This window comes from Xenopus tropicalis, chromosome 5, assembly GCF_000004195.4.
Source record: "Xenopus tropicalis strain Nigerian chromosome 5, UCB_Xtro_10.0, whole genome shotgun sequence".
In the NCBI taxonomy this organism is placed as follows: Eukaryota; Metazoa; Chordata; class Amphibia; order Anura; family Pipidae; genus Xenopus; species Xenopus tropicalis.
Window position 1 is genome coordinate 132,272,993 of NC_030681.2, and position 13,881 is coordinate 132,286,873.

The 13,881-nt window shown below is 41.4% G+C and overlaps 1 protein-coding gene across 3 annotated transcripts in view; it reads left to right on the plus strand.

The window, feature by feature from the left end:
- Positions 1-885: 885 nt before the first annotated feature.
- Positions 886-13,881, plus strand: part of stag1 (stromal antigen 1) — a 96,323-nt gene continuing 83,327 nt past the window's right edge. Inside the window, exon 1 of one of the 3 annotated variants that reach the window (XM_012970115.3) lies at positions 886-1,311. The gene's annotated coding sequence lies outside the window, so the exon portion shown is untranslated. 3 annotated transcript variants of the gene reach the window in all.

Consider the following 13,881-nt stretch of genomic DNA (forward strand, 5'->3'; position numbering starts at 1 on the left):
ATGGATGAAGCTTCATTCAGAATTGGACAATAAATGCCCCGTGCCCACTAATATGGAACCCACCATCAGGCCATCCCCTCTGCTATAATGTTTGTCTGTCACATCCCCCCAGACTTGGCAAGCCTCATCTGGCCAATCAACTTTAAGAGCTCTATAAATAACCATTTCCATTTATTATTAACAGTTATTTATAAAGCGCCAACATATTCCGCAGCGCTGTACAATAAGTGGGCTTTATACACTGGACATACAGAGTAACATATAAAGCAATCAATAACCGATACAAGAGGTGAAGAGGGCCATAATACCCTGAGGGATCCCAGGTAATGAAGAACTGTTATGGAGTCATGTTTTTCTTGGGGACGCCATTATGAAATTGGTTGTGGGGTTCTGATATGAGGAGCAGTTTCTCTCCCTTGTGAAAGAGAATCAGTGTGAGGGAGTTCGGTAGGTGGCAGCACTGCGCATCTATTATAGACTGGCTGTTTTAGACCCCCACTAGTGACGTAAGCGTTGTCAGGGCAACTCGATGATGACCTGCCATCGGCGCTGCGAATTGTTGCGCCTGCGCACTAGAGTGGATTCGGCCCGTTTTGGCTCACAGGAAGAAGGGCGACAAACTTGTCATCGTGCGCATGCGTAAATCTAATTCTTTAAAAGACAACGTAATATCACATTTCTAACATATACACCAGCCTAGAGTGCGTATGGGGATTAGTTAATCTTGAGAGATGTACGGTATCCTAATTCATCACAAAACCGCTCGTTGCCATAGTAATGGTTTTCGTGTTCTCACTGTTGCCATGGTTTCTCAGATTGGCCACCTCCCGCCCATTATTTTTTTTTCCTACCGTGACCTCCATTCGCAACGCCTTCTGCTCTCCCGCCCGTTTCCACAGTAACCCTCTGGGACCCGCCCCCTCCTGGTGTCTCACTAGCTGTCCGCCAGAGGGCGCCGGCTCCCCGGAGAAGCGGCGGCGCCATTCCGGTGTGTGAGATACCGCCAGATGGCGGCTTAGGATTGCTGCTCCCTGCCAGGCGCGGCCCGGGGTTAGCCACATTATTTTTTATTATTATTTTATATTTATTGCACCCCCTGTAATAACCCGGACTTAATAATAATAATACAACTATAAATTGGGACGAGCCCTGTGGTGTTGAGTGGAGACAGCGGCCCGGGGCCTGGGCCGGGGTATTAACCCCCTGTCGCCGGATCCTTTGTGCACCTCACTGCTCGCTTCGTTCTTTTCTGACCCCCTCAGGACGGAGCTGGACATAAGGAGGAGGCTGGGGCCGGGATGTACGCAGGAGGTGAGCAGATTTCATTAAGATGGAGGCCGGAGTGGCGGGAACAAGGGGCCGGGGGAGGGGACTGGGGCTTCCCGCCACCGGGTGTCACCGGGCGGGGTGTACGGAGGGGGTGCGGCCTAAGCCCGGGCAGGCTGGCAGGGAGCAGAGCTGGGTGCCCTCCCGGTACCGCTGGCAATGGGGTGTCTGGCTGTGCCCAGCTCCTTGTTATTGGCTTCTAATAGATTGTCAGCTCTGTGGGTTTGTGCAGAAGTTACTTGTGTTGGGCTCAATGTCCCCCTCCCATGTCATTATGTACCTGTCTCACTTTATTCCTTCATTATGTGTCCCTATCCCTCACCCTGTGCCAATAGATTGTCAGCTCTGTGGGTTTGTGCTAAAGTTACTTGTGTTGGGCTCAATGCTCACACTCACATGTCATTATGTACCTGTCTCACTTTATTCCTTCATTATGTGTCCCTATCCCTCACCCTGTGCCAATAGATTGTCAGCTCTGTGGGTTTGTGCTAAAGTTACTTGTGTTGGGCTCAATGCTCACACTCACATGTCATTATGTACCCGTCTCACTTTATTCCTTCATTATGTGTCCTTATTCTTCCCCCTGTGTTAATAGATTGTCAGCTCTGTGTGTTTGTGGCCAGGATTTTGCCCCTTCCTTACCTACAAGTACCTGTTCTTACATTATTCCAACAGTGTTGGGTTCTATGGGTTTTGCTGAAGTTTCTATTGCTGGGGACACTGCACGTCTCGTGTTCATGTAGTCCTACATTCATTGGTCTATATACCGAATGTATTATGGCTTCCAATGAAGCAGCAGCTGTGTGAATTTGTGCTGGGCGTAATCCACCACGTGTCGTTTTGGTCTGTTACTTTATTCCTTCATCTGTGGGTCTCTCTATGGCCCTGCCATTATCAGTCTGGTATTGGTCAACCCTTTGGTGTTGTGCTGGGTACATTGCACCCATAGTCTCTGTGCCCTCACCGGCTTAATGTGCCCATACACCTTCAGATTTGCTCGCTTGGCAATGTCGCCAACCGAGCAGATCTTCTCCCGACATCCCCCACCTACAGGTGGTTGACATCGGGAGAATCCAGGCTAATTCAATTGTTTGGCCCTGGGGAATTATAACAACGGGTATAAGAAAAGTCGGTCCGGGGACCGCATCAACGAGCCGATGCAGTCCCCGGTCCGACTAGATTTTTTTACCTGCCCGATCAAGATCTGGCCGATTTCAGCCCAGATATTGGTCGGGTAGGCCCGTTGGTAGTGCCCATACACGGGCCGATTAGCTGCCGAATCGGTCTAACGGACCGGTATCGGCAGCTAGAACCTTTAGAGTGTCAAATCTGTAGGATTGTGCTACAGTTACTTGTCCACAATATTGTGATGCTAAGAGAGCATAAGGATCCCTTATGGATGTCCAGCTGTATAACGCAAACTCTTCCGTTTAGCATGAAGGACACAAATTAAACATCCCATTGATAATGTGGTTATAATTTACATGACTCACTGCCACCCATCAGGGCAAAGTGACAGTTTTGTTCTGTGAATCTGCCAATTAAACGGCATTTCATCAGAGTGCTTATAACTATATAGGTATATGGTGGTTAATCTCTTTGAGGTGGCTATTGGCTAAGCCTCCAAAACCTTAATTATTATTAATTATTCTGTGCCTGTGAGACACATTCAGGGGCGTTTGCCTGAATGGTGACGGAGTGTGAAACCGTTAATTGGACCTTACTGTTGATTATAAAACTGCAACAACTGAGGTCATTGCTGATCTGATGGATGAATTAAGCCTTTACCTTCAAGTTGTGGCTGGTCCATTCATATAGGAACATAGCGATGGGAATTGTGAAGTGTTGGCATTTATGTGTTTTATTTCATGCTGTTCATTTGTATAAGTTATCTATGTGTGTTTGTTTTTATCCTGCTGACACTCAGCTGACTAAAGAAATAAACAGTTGGGGTAGCAAGAATTTTCTTTTTAAAGTATTGATAAAGTGCAATTTCACAGCAGTTATCTTAGTTTTAGGGTGAAGACACACGGGGCGATTAGTCGCCGCGACTTTTCGGAAAAGTTGCCGCAACAATTTGCACGACAAATTCGGTCCCATGAATTGTCGCATCGATGCTCATAATCCTCTGACGAAAAGTTGCTGCTGCGATTAGTCGCCCCGTGTGTCTTTGCCCTTATGGGTTTGTTCTAATGCAAGTACATTGTGTGGAAGTGTGTTGTTGTTGCGCCACAAGAGTATCATGTGCATGCCAGAAATTCTTTTCTGTAGCCAAATGTAGCAATATTATTTTGGTGGCAACATTTTGATGGTGATAATGGTTTTGCAAATGGATACATGCAAGAATTCTCAAAGATGTAGCATAACACAAAAGCCATGTTCCTTTTAACAACCATTTTGTAAAGGTGGGAAAATGACAGGTTTTTTTTGTGTTCAAATTAGTTGGTGTGACAATGGCATTTTTTTTTCTGCTAATTCCCCCCAATGTGTTAAGACACAAAAATATTTTTTTACCTAATAAAAGAAATCTCAATTCTTAGCAACTTTACAATATCAAATGATTAAAAGTTATTAGCGCTTTAAAAGTTATTTATAAATGTAATTGCTATCGAAAGCAGCATTTGCTGAACTCCTTGTTACTTTTTAAACAGTGTTGCAAGTGCCAGGCTCCTCCAGCAAGTCAGGTCTGTCTGTCTGCTGCTTGTGTTACACTGTTTCCAATGCCAGAGCCACCTGGGCAGAGAATAGAAAGGACAGGCAGAGACTGCTTTTAGCAGTAATATATACAAATAACTCAAAAACCATTACAAATATGGAATGAATGTATATTGCAAAGTTGCTTAAGTTAAGTTTTCTTTTATTAGGCAAAACATTTTTGGGGGGTTGACATGTCCTTTAAAACATTTTCAGGATATTTTTCATATTCATTTTTTGTAAGAGGTATTAAATCACTTTGTACTTTGTTTTAGGGTAGAATTTTGTTGTTACCCTACATAACCCGGCCCACTCATAAATAAAGAATTTAAAAATACAAACGGATAACCTTGTCATACATGTAAAAGTCTGGTCCTTTAGCACGAGCGGATCTTTATCAGTATGCCCACGTGCTGTTCAGCCAGTTGGGGTAAGGACTCTCACACTGCGTTAAGAGGAAACTTCGGGCGACTTCCGCACATCGCGGCGCCATGTATGCCATCCCACTGGCAAGTTATATTCTTGCTGGTGGGATGGCATTGCAATGAGATAAGTGGGCCGCAACAATAAAGATTTGTCGTGCGGCGACTAATCTCACCGCGTGTCACTGGCCTTAATGTAATGCATGTGAATAAAATAAGCAAATTAGTCCTTAGAACTGTTTTTTTTTTTTTTTTTTAAACTTATCTACTCTGATGGATCCAGTTCATTAAACTGCATCAGTGGTTGCAGCTCATACCAAGAAGGTTAATCTGGCCATTGACAATTTGCTTTGCTTATATGGTTTATTGATAACTGTATATGATTGATTATGCCGGATTTGCCTTGCATGTCTAAATATGTACATATTCTGAACCTGTTTCCAAAAAAAAGTTTGGACACTGTGAAAAATTATTTATTAAAGGGATTCTGTCATGGTGTACGTTTATGGTGTATTTTTCATTTCTAAATTACACTGTATACATAGCAAATAATTTACTCAATTACTCCATAGTAAGTAATTTACTACCATTTAAAATGTTATTCTCAAACCAACAAATGTATTTTTTTAGCTGTAATATAGGTGTGTAGGCGCCATCTCAGTGCATTGTGCCTGAGTCTGAGCTTTCAGAAGGAGCCAGCGCTACACATTAGAACTGCTTTCAGGTAACCTATTGTTTCTCCTACTCCCATGTAACTGGAGGAGTCCCAAGCCGGACTTGGATTTCTTACTATTGAGTGCTGTTCTGATATCTACTACTTTTAGCAATACAGGTGTTGGGAGCTGCTATCTTGCTACACATTGTTCTGCTGATCGGCTGCGAGGGGGGTGGTGGAATGAAGGGTGATATCACTCCATCTTGCAGCACAGAAGTAAAGAGTGATAAGTCACACGGCTGTGGCACCCTGGGAAATAAATTTAAATTAAATTTAATATAAAAAAATCCGTTTGAGCTTTTAAAAAAAATGTATTTCAATGCAGGATTCTGCTGGAGAGGCTCTGTTAACTGATGTTTTCCCATTTCTTTAACGTGTATTTATAAAGAGGCAACATATTCCGTAGGGCTGCACAGTAAGTAGGGTACATACATTGAACATAAATATTTATATACAAACCAATAACCGATACAAGAGGTTTAGAGGGCAAATGTCAATAAAAGGAGATTGGGGTGATTTGCAAATCATGTAAACAATATATTTAATTATAAATAGTACAAAGACTACAGATCAAATGTTTAAACTTAGAAATTTTATTGTTTTCTGAAAAAAATATATGGTCATTCTGAATACCATCAACAGTTGGGACAGGGGCATGTCTTCCAATTTCTGTAGTTTTGAAAGTGAAATGTTGTCCCATTCTTGCCTGATTTCAGCTGCTCAACAGTTCAGACTCCTTTGTCCTATTTTTCATTTTATAATGCACGAAATGTTTTCAATGGGTGACAGGTCTGGATTGCAGGCAGGGGGCCAGTTTAGCACCCGGACTCTCCCATAATGGAGCCATGCTGTTGTAATGTGTGCAGAATGCAGTTTGGCATTGTCTTGCTGAAATAAGCACAGCCTTCTCTCAAATAGACATTGTCTGGGTGGCAGCGTATGTTGTATAAATCATTCAGCATTAATGATTCCTCTCCAGATGTGCAAAAGAGGAGGGGATTGATCAGTGCACAATCCCTGCTCCCCTGTTTTACTGCTAATTATTAGTATCTATACAGATGCATTTGGACACAAGAACGGTAATTTTGTATCTGTGTAAGTAGATGGTGTCTATGCAAGTAAATAGGTGTACTATTAGTAGATGGGTTTACACAAATGGTATCCAGTATCCATGCAGTATCCATCCATAACAATGCAAGTGCTTACATAAACGGGTTTTTAGTTATGAAGTTATGATCATAAAATTGACAAGCCACCACACCATGTCAAGGGATGTGTTTCCTGACGTGGGCATTTGTTTCAGTCATAGGGCTTAAGCTGGCCATACACGCACTGATGTACGATATTCGGTGCGTGTATGGCGAATCAACGGGGTGACCAATATCGTAAAAGCTTTGGATATCGGTCGTCTTGTAAATCGGGCGGGTCAAAAGATTTTGATCGGGCACCGTTGAAGGCGCCCAAGCAAAATATGTGTTTAGGGTTGGATCCTTAGATGGAGGTTTAATCCATATTGTTTCTACCTCCATATCTGACAATTCAGCCCTGAACATCAGTTGAGGGAACGAACAGGGGCAACAAAAAGCCTAGATTATTGGTATGTGTATGGCCACCTTTAGTCCTTTGGAGAGATTGCCAAGACCACAGCATTGGTTCCACAGGCTTAATCCTTCCTTGCTTGTGGCTTTTAAAGGAAAAGTAATACTAAAATTTTTTAAGTAAAAAATCTATTCTACCCTGCCCCAATAATTGCCCCTATCCTGCACACCATTTATTATTTTGAATGCTTTATTGGAAAATACCTGCTAAAACTTGGCTTCTGGTCATTTGAAATAAGGCAATGCAGGAAAGAATCCACTATGCGACGATCGATTGATCCTTCCTTCTGTATAGGGAGGAGTCAGGCTAGGATTGATCAATTGATCGTCGCATAGTGGATTCTTCCCTGCATCGCCGTATCGCCCTATTTCAAATGACCGGAAGCCAAGTTTTAGCAGGTATTTTCCAATCATTCAAAATCATTAAAGGATAAGTGTGCAAACTCCTGATGCCTTCATGGATGCTAGCTTTTGAACTGTGCGCTGATAACAATTTGGGAGGTTCTTCTACTCTGTAGCCCAACGAATGCGGTGTCCATGATTTCCAAAAATAGATTCAAATTTTGTCGGACCACAGGACAGTTTTACATCTTTCCTTAGTTCATCTTAAAGGAGAACTACACCACCCCCCAGCTATAAAAGCCCCCTTAACTGGCCTGCCTCAACCCCCCTCACCCTCTCCCTTATCGCATACTCTGTAACTTAAAAAAAACTGCCCCTATCGCAAACCTCAACCTAAAAGAGCAGAACCTGGGCCCCACCTTTAATTCAATCATAGAAGTTTCTGGCCTCACCGCCGATAAGAACCCTGCTTGCGTATGTGCAGTTCGGGCTATCAGAAATCCACTTTAACAGCATAGGGTCTGTGTCGGCGGCGAGACCCGAAGCTTCTGTGATTGAATTGAAGATGGCACCCAGGTACGCTGCTGTGCTGCTCTTTTAGGTTGGGGTTTTGCGATAGGAATTTTTTAAAATCTCCTTTAAATATTGCTTTCTGCCTTGTCCATTGCACACACAATACTATACACACAGTACAGATGAAATCTCCGAATTTTTCAATTTTACATTGAGAAGCATTAGTCTTAAATTGTTGCAACATTTGCCCGTGTAGTGTATGCCTCCCCATCTTTACTTCTAGGTGACCCAACCGCTCTAGGATGTTCTTTTTAGCATTACATAACTTAGGGGCACATTTACTAATCCACGAATCCGAATCACGAATGGGAAAAAATCGTATTGGAAACAAAAATTTTGGAGGATCGCAAATATCACGAAAATGCTTACGAAAAAATCGTATTAGTTAAATTGGTTAAATTGGCCATATTTTTCAGTTTCAACATTTGATATGTTGTCTTTATACAATTTGCAATTAAATATAGGGTTTCAATAATTTGCAAAGTATCCCATTCTCTTTTATTTACATGGTGCTCCAACTGGACAACATGCTAGCAACTAATAAATTGTGGCGGTTTTTATGTGCCAATATTAAGGAACTTCCTAATTCCTTTCTTTTTTTGTGTGGTACACTTAAAAAGAAGCGTTACAGGCACCTTCAAGAGCCACAAATACCTCACACTGGGCATAATCTGACCATTTGTGGTTCTTAAAGAATAAGGAATCCTTTTTTTTTTTTTTCTATTAATAAAATTACTCTAAACAGCTTCCCAGAATTGCCTACCTTTGTCCCTTCCGGCCTGGTTCCTGAGTTACAGGCTGTTCTATTCCTCTCCTTACTTGTTCAGAGTGAAGCTCTGCCCCCACTTCCTGTTCAGGTCTCTCACTACTTCGACAAGTCTAGTCGAAGTGGAGAGCCCTTCTGCGCATGCCTGGAGGCAGCAGCCAGTCTGTGCATTAGCTGGCTTCTTTTTCTTGATGAGAGACCTGAACAGGAAGTGGGGGCAGGGCTTCACTCTGAACAAGGAAGGAGAGGAATCGAGAAGCTTGTAACTGAGGAACCAGGTCAGAAAGAACAGAGGGACTAAGGTAGGCAATTCTGGGAAGCTGTTTAGAGTAATTTTTATTAATAGAAAAAAAAAGGATTCCTTATTCTATAAGAACCACAAATGGTCAGATTATGCCCAGTGTGAGGTATTTGTGGCTCTTGAAAGTGCCTGTAACGCTTCTTTTTAAGTGTACCACACAAAAAAAGAAAGGAATTAGGAAGTTCCTTAATATTGGCACATACTTATTCTTTAAAGTACCTGTAGCACATCATGTTTTAGTGCATATGTATCTCTATTCATTTATTACTAGCAGAACAATAAATTAGTAAAACAAACTGGGTTCATTGCAATAGTAAATACGGTTTAAGTTTAAGAGCTAAAGCTGGTCATACATTTTTAAAAGATCTTTTAGTTATCGTTGGACCAAACTTATCCTGAAATGACTGTTTAAAAGTACTATTTGTCCATCAACGAAAATGACCATATCAAGCGATATCAACTAGTTAAAAGCTAGGGAAACTACATGCTTGGTCCTGCAAACAATTGGACAAGGGGCAAATTTCATTGCTAAAATTTTTAAAACTGCTCAATTGATTTTCTGACCAATGTCAGATGAAAAATCGCTAGACGTGCAATTGTTCAGTGCCCACTTACCTTATGATAATTTGACAGATTTTTTGGATTACACTGAAATTGGTTGTTAGGGAGAGAAAACCGTTTATGGCTACCTTAGGAGGCAGATTTATCCAAATGTGAGTTTAGAGCTTAATACATAATATCCATCCATGTTCTATTCATTCCTATGGGATTTTTGAAGTGTATTTATCAATGGGTGAAATCATCATTTGATAAATACACTTCTAAAAGAGAAAACCCATAGTAACAAAGAGACGTGGGTAAGTTTTATGTATTAAGCTCTACATTCATATTTTTATAAATCTGCCCCTAAGACTCAAGGAGACAAGAGGAAACTGATCCCTGCCCAGTAGTTATGTGCAGGCCGGCCCGATGGGTTTGGGCCAACCTCGGCACATCCCCTGCGAGTTGCGGGCGGGTTTGGGCTAAGCTCTTCCGCTCACCCTCCCCGCCCGCAACCTTACACCGGCAGTTCTCTTCCGGCTTTTCTATTTATAGGTGCCTGCCCAGAAGCCCTGCCCCTTTTGTGACATCATCGTGGGGCGGGTCTATAAATAAAAAAGCAAGCAAGTTTGCAGTGCGTTTGGTTAGTGTGTAGGGTTGCCACCTTTTTGTTCCACAAAATACCAGTCTGGACTGAAAAGTGTATGGGATGGGTAGGTGACACAAAAGGTTGCAACCATAAGACAGGGAACCCACAGGTTCCAGTACCTCTCTTCATTTGCAGAATGACAGAGATTGGTTGGCATTGGGCTCTTTTGAACACTGGGACACCCTTTTGTGTATCCTTTTTGATAGTGATACAGGCTAATCTGTATTTGAAACCTGAGTGTGCATTTATCAAGGTTCTATTCATTACTCTCACAACCCTGGTTGTTTGCATATTTCTCTGTACATGGCCACTTTTATGTGTAGGTTGGTATGTTTTCTTAGATGAAGTAAGAAAGACTTGAGACATGTTTGGAATGCTGTGGCATTTAGCAAGCTTCTACTGCACCTTGAATCTCCGTCCCAACAAAAATGTTGCCTGAGAGGTCTCTGGCAGATTGATGTTGGTATGCCGAGCCTTTTCCCCCCCATATCTCCTTATCTCAGTACCTGTTGCTTTAGAAGCTATTATGGCTGATACTTTGACAGCTGCCTTCTGTCAGTATAGAAAGGCAGCCAGAGAAGAATTTATGAGAGGACGTCCACACAACAAGACAAAGTTTTTGCATAATGACAGAAAAATGTCTTACCATATGCTTTGTTTCATATGTTTACACTTTTTTTTTTCCTTGTATTTCTATATTCTGTCTCATTGAGGTTACTTAGTTAACCCGTATTCCACATAATTTTAATTTACAAAAACCGTTTTCAGTGGGACATCCCCTTTAAAACATTTTCAAATTTGTGTGCTGAAAGGGTTATGAGAAGGAAAGCACTACTCGTCACTTACATGTTTGCATAATGGAGTGTAGTCACGTGGCTGTGGATTTCCAAATGTAAATGTTATTATTACAGAAAAAGGAAATCATTTTTAAAAATGTTAATTATTTGATTAAATGTACCCTAAAGGAGATGGCCTTTCCGTAATTCAGGACTTTCTGGATAACAGGTTTTTGGATAACATGTACATTACCTGTATCTTTGTGTATGTCATCATCTGTTTAAGAGTTTACCCGCAAGCCAACATTTCTGTTATTTTTTTTAGGTCAGTACAAATAAGCACAAAAATAGATGCTTGTGTGTAACAATGATGACTATTCTTAGAACTGATCTTCCATTGCCTCTAAAGGACTGTTCATGTCTAATGCTGACATGTATGGTTCTAATTCCTATGTGGTACTGTTAATCTTTACTGCATTTGGAACTGAATATGTAATTGAGTTTTCTACTCTTTGTCCATTAAGGGAGAAAGAAAGGTAAAAACAAAGGTAAGCTTTATCAGAAAGGTCTATGTAAATACAGCCATAAGCACTTACAGTAATGCTGCACTGAGTCCTCTATAAAAAAAAAACCCCACAGGATTTCTTGTCTCTTTTTTTGTAAACATAATGTTCCAGTGTCTGACTTCATCTCTCTGAAACATCCTTAATTACCATGGCCAGATTCTGTGCAGTTCTCTCCTCTCTCCTGCTCCCCCTCCCACCAGAATGCTAAGAACCCCCTCCCTGCTCCCTTATGAATGTGTGATCTGAGCTGTAATGGCGGTGCCGAGGGCCGGAATTTCTCTAGCATACATGGTGGAGGGCCGCTAATGGAAGCCAGTTTTGGTCACTCCCCTTTTTGAACCACACCCACTTCAAACCACAGCCATTTTATCACAATGGTGGTAGTGCAGCAAAAACCCAAATGCTTGGTCCTCACTGCGGGGATATCAACAGTTATTCATATATGAAAGAATTATATTATGTCATATTAAGACACACCCTTAAATCCATTTGCCTCCTCCTCCCCTGTGGATAGCACAGCAACCCCCAGTACATAATTACACACCTTAGGGACCATTTAATGGCTGTTTCCAACTACTAACAAACTCCCAGAACAAACCCCTGCCAGGTTCACCTCTCACAGGCAGCACAGGGCAGGCAAAGTATCTCATACACAGGCAGCACTCTGCCTCCCTTATGCTGTCTGTGTGTGCCATACTCTGCCTGCCCTATACTGCCTATGTGCCATACTATGCCTACCCAATGCTGCCTGTGTGTTCCATACCCTTCCTGCCCTATACAGCAGCATAGTCCTGGCACTACATACAATGTCTGAGGTGTGAACAGGTAAACAATGTGGATGATTACAGCCTGAGGTGTGAACACTGCAGGGGGTGAACAATGCAGAAACTAAAAGGTGTGAAAAACACAGGGGATTACATGTTTAAACAATACAGGTGGATTACAGACTGAATCTGAGGTGAGAACCATGCAGGGGGCCAGTTAATCCCAGTACTGATACTATTTAAAGCTTACACAAAGGTAAGCCATCAAAGCAGCCAGACAGGTGGGGGGCTGCGGCCCGCGGGCCGCCAGTTGGACAGCACTGTTCTAGTTAATATCTTAATATTCTGTAATTTATCATATTAAAAAAACACACTTTCGGAAAAGCCATAGACCTTGCAATGTACTTTGCTTGCTCTAAATATCAGGGCTGTGGAGTCGGTAGATAAATTCTCCGACTCCTCAGTTACTGATACTTCCGACTCCTGTTTTTAATATGCTAATGTATTTTATACATTCATACAGTCAATGAAAAGCTTCATGGTCACTCAACGTGTTCGTTTATGCATTGCGTGCATTGGGCTTTATTCTTATAGCAGAGAAGTAATTAATTATGTTTGTGAATTGGGACATTTAAACTTGCTTTATTTTATTTTTTTTTATTCCCATTCAAATTTAGTAGGAGTCGGAGTCGGTTCATTTTTTGCCAACTCCGACTCCAGGTACCCAAAATTGCCGCTGACTCCGACTCCACAGCCCTGCTAAATATTGTTGTGTATATTGAAATGTATATTCAATCATTTTTTTTTTCATTTAGTCCCATCTGACCATACACACACACAGATGTGATGATTTGTTTTTTAAACAGTTATCTGTTCGTGTATGGTGGCCTCCTGGTCCATGCTGATATCCATTGATTATAAAGTGGTTTTGGGGTTGTGCATGTTTAAAAATGTTATCTTTTGATGCACCATGTAAGCCAGTGCATGATGGATGGGCAGATGAGGGAGTATCTTTAACCTGGCTGTGCCGTGTGTGGCCCCTCAGATGTTCTTTGTTTGATTGACTGCAATTTGCCCTGCTGTCTAAAATCTGCTATAACTGCCACAGCCCAAGGATGGGGGAACCCATCACAGATTGTTGTAAACATTTGTATTCTTCTAAAATACATGTCAGTATCACTTTAAACTAAATAGTGCAGTTCTTTTCAATTAATTACTTTAGAAACACTTTGTTTAGAACAAACACCATGGTGGTCAAAACAACATGTGTTATAACTTAGGATGTGTATATTGGTCAAGTTTTAGAAATGTATTTTTTTAGGTTTTTATTGATTTATGTTATAAAACAATTTGCCCAATAGGGGCCATAACACACAAATGTAATATAAATATCCAACATAAATCATGTATGAACAAAATTACAAAACTTTTACATGCATGACTTCAGGGTTTATGTATCCTTAAATATCCGTTCCCCTTTGCTCAGTCAATATTTCTTTCTCCGTTTCCTTTGCTTCCATAAATTATATATGTGAGTTGTTCCCCCACTCCTGCCCTGTGAAATTTGGTTTCAACAGTTCATCATTGTATTCATTACTCTGCCAATGTGAAACAGAACAATTACTTATTGACATTTTGTTTATATTTAATGGACATTTTCTAAATGTTGCTTTGACTAAAGTAAATAGAATAGATGCACTGCTGTCGGCCAGGACCCTAGTGACACATTATTATAAACAGCAGTCTTAAGGTTATTCCAAACCCTGTAACTTGTCTTTCTAATGGGATTCACATACTTAAAGGGTGTGCTTGATAAAAATTGTGTAAATGATGCATAGATTTTGGATGA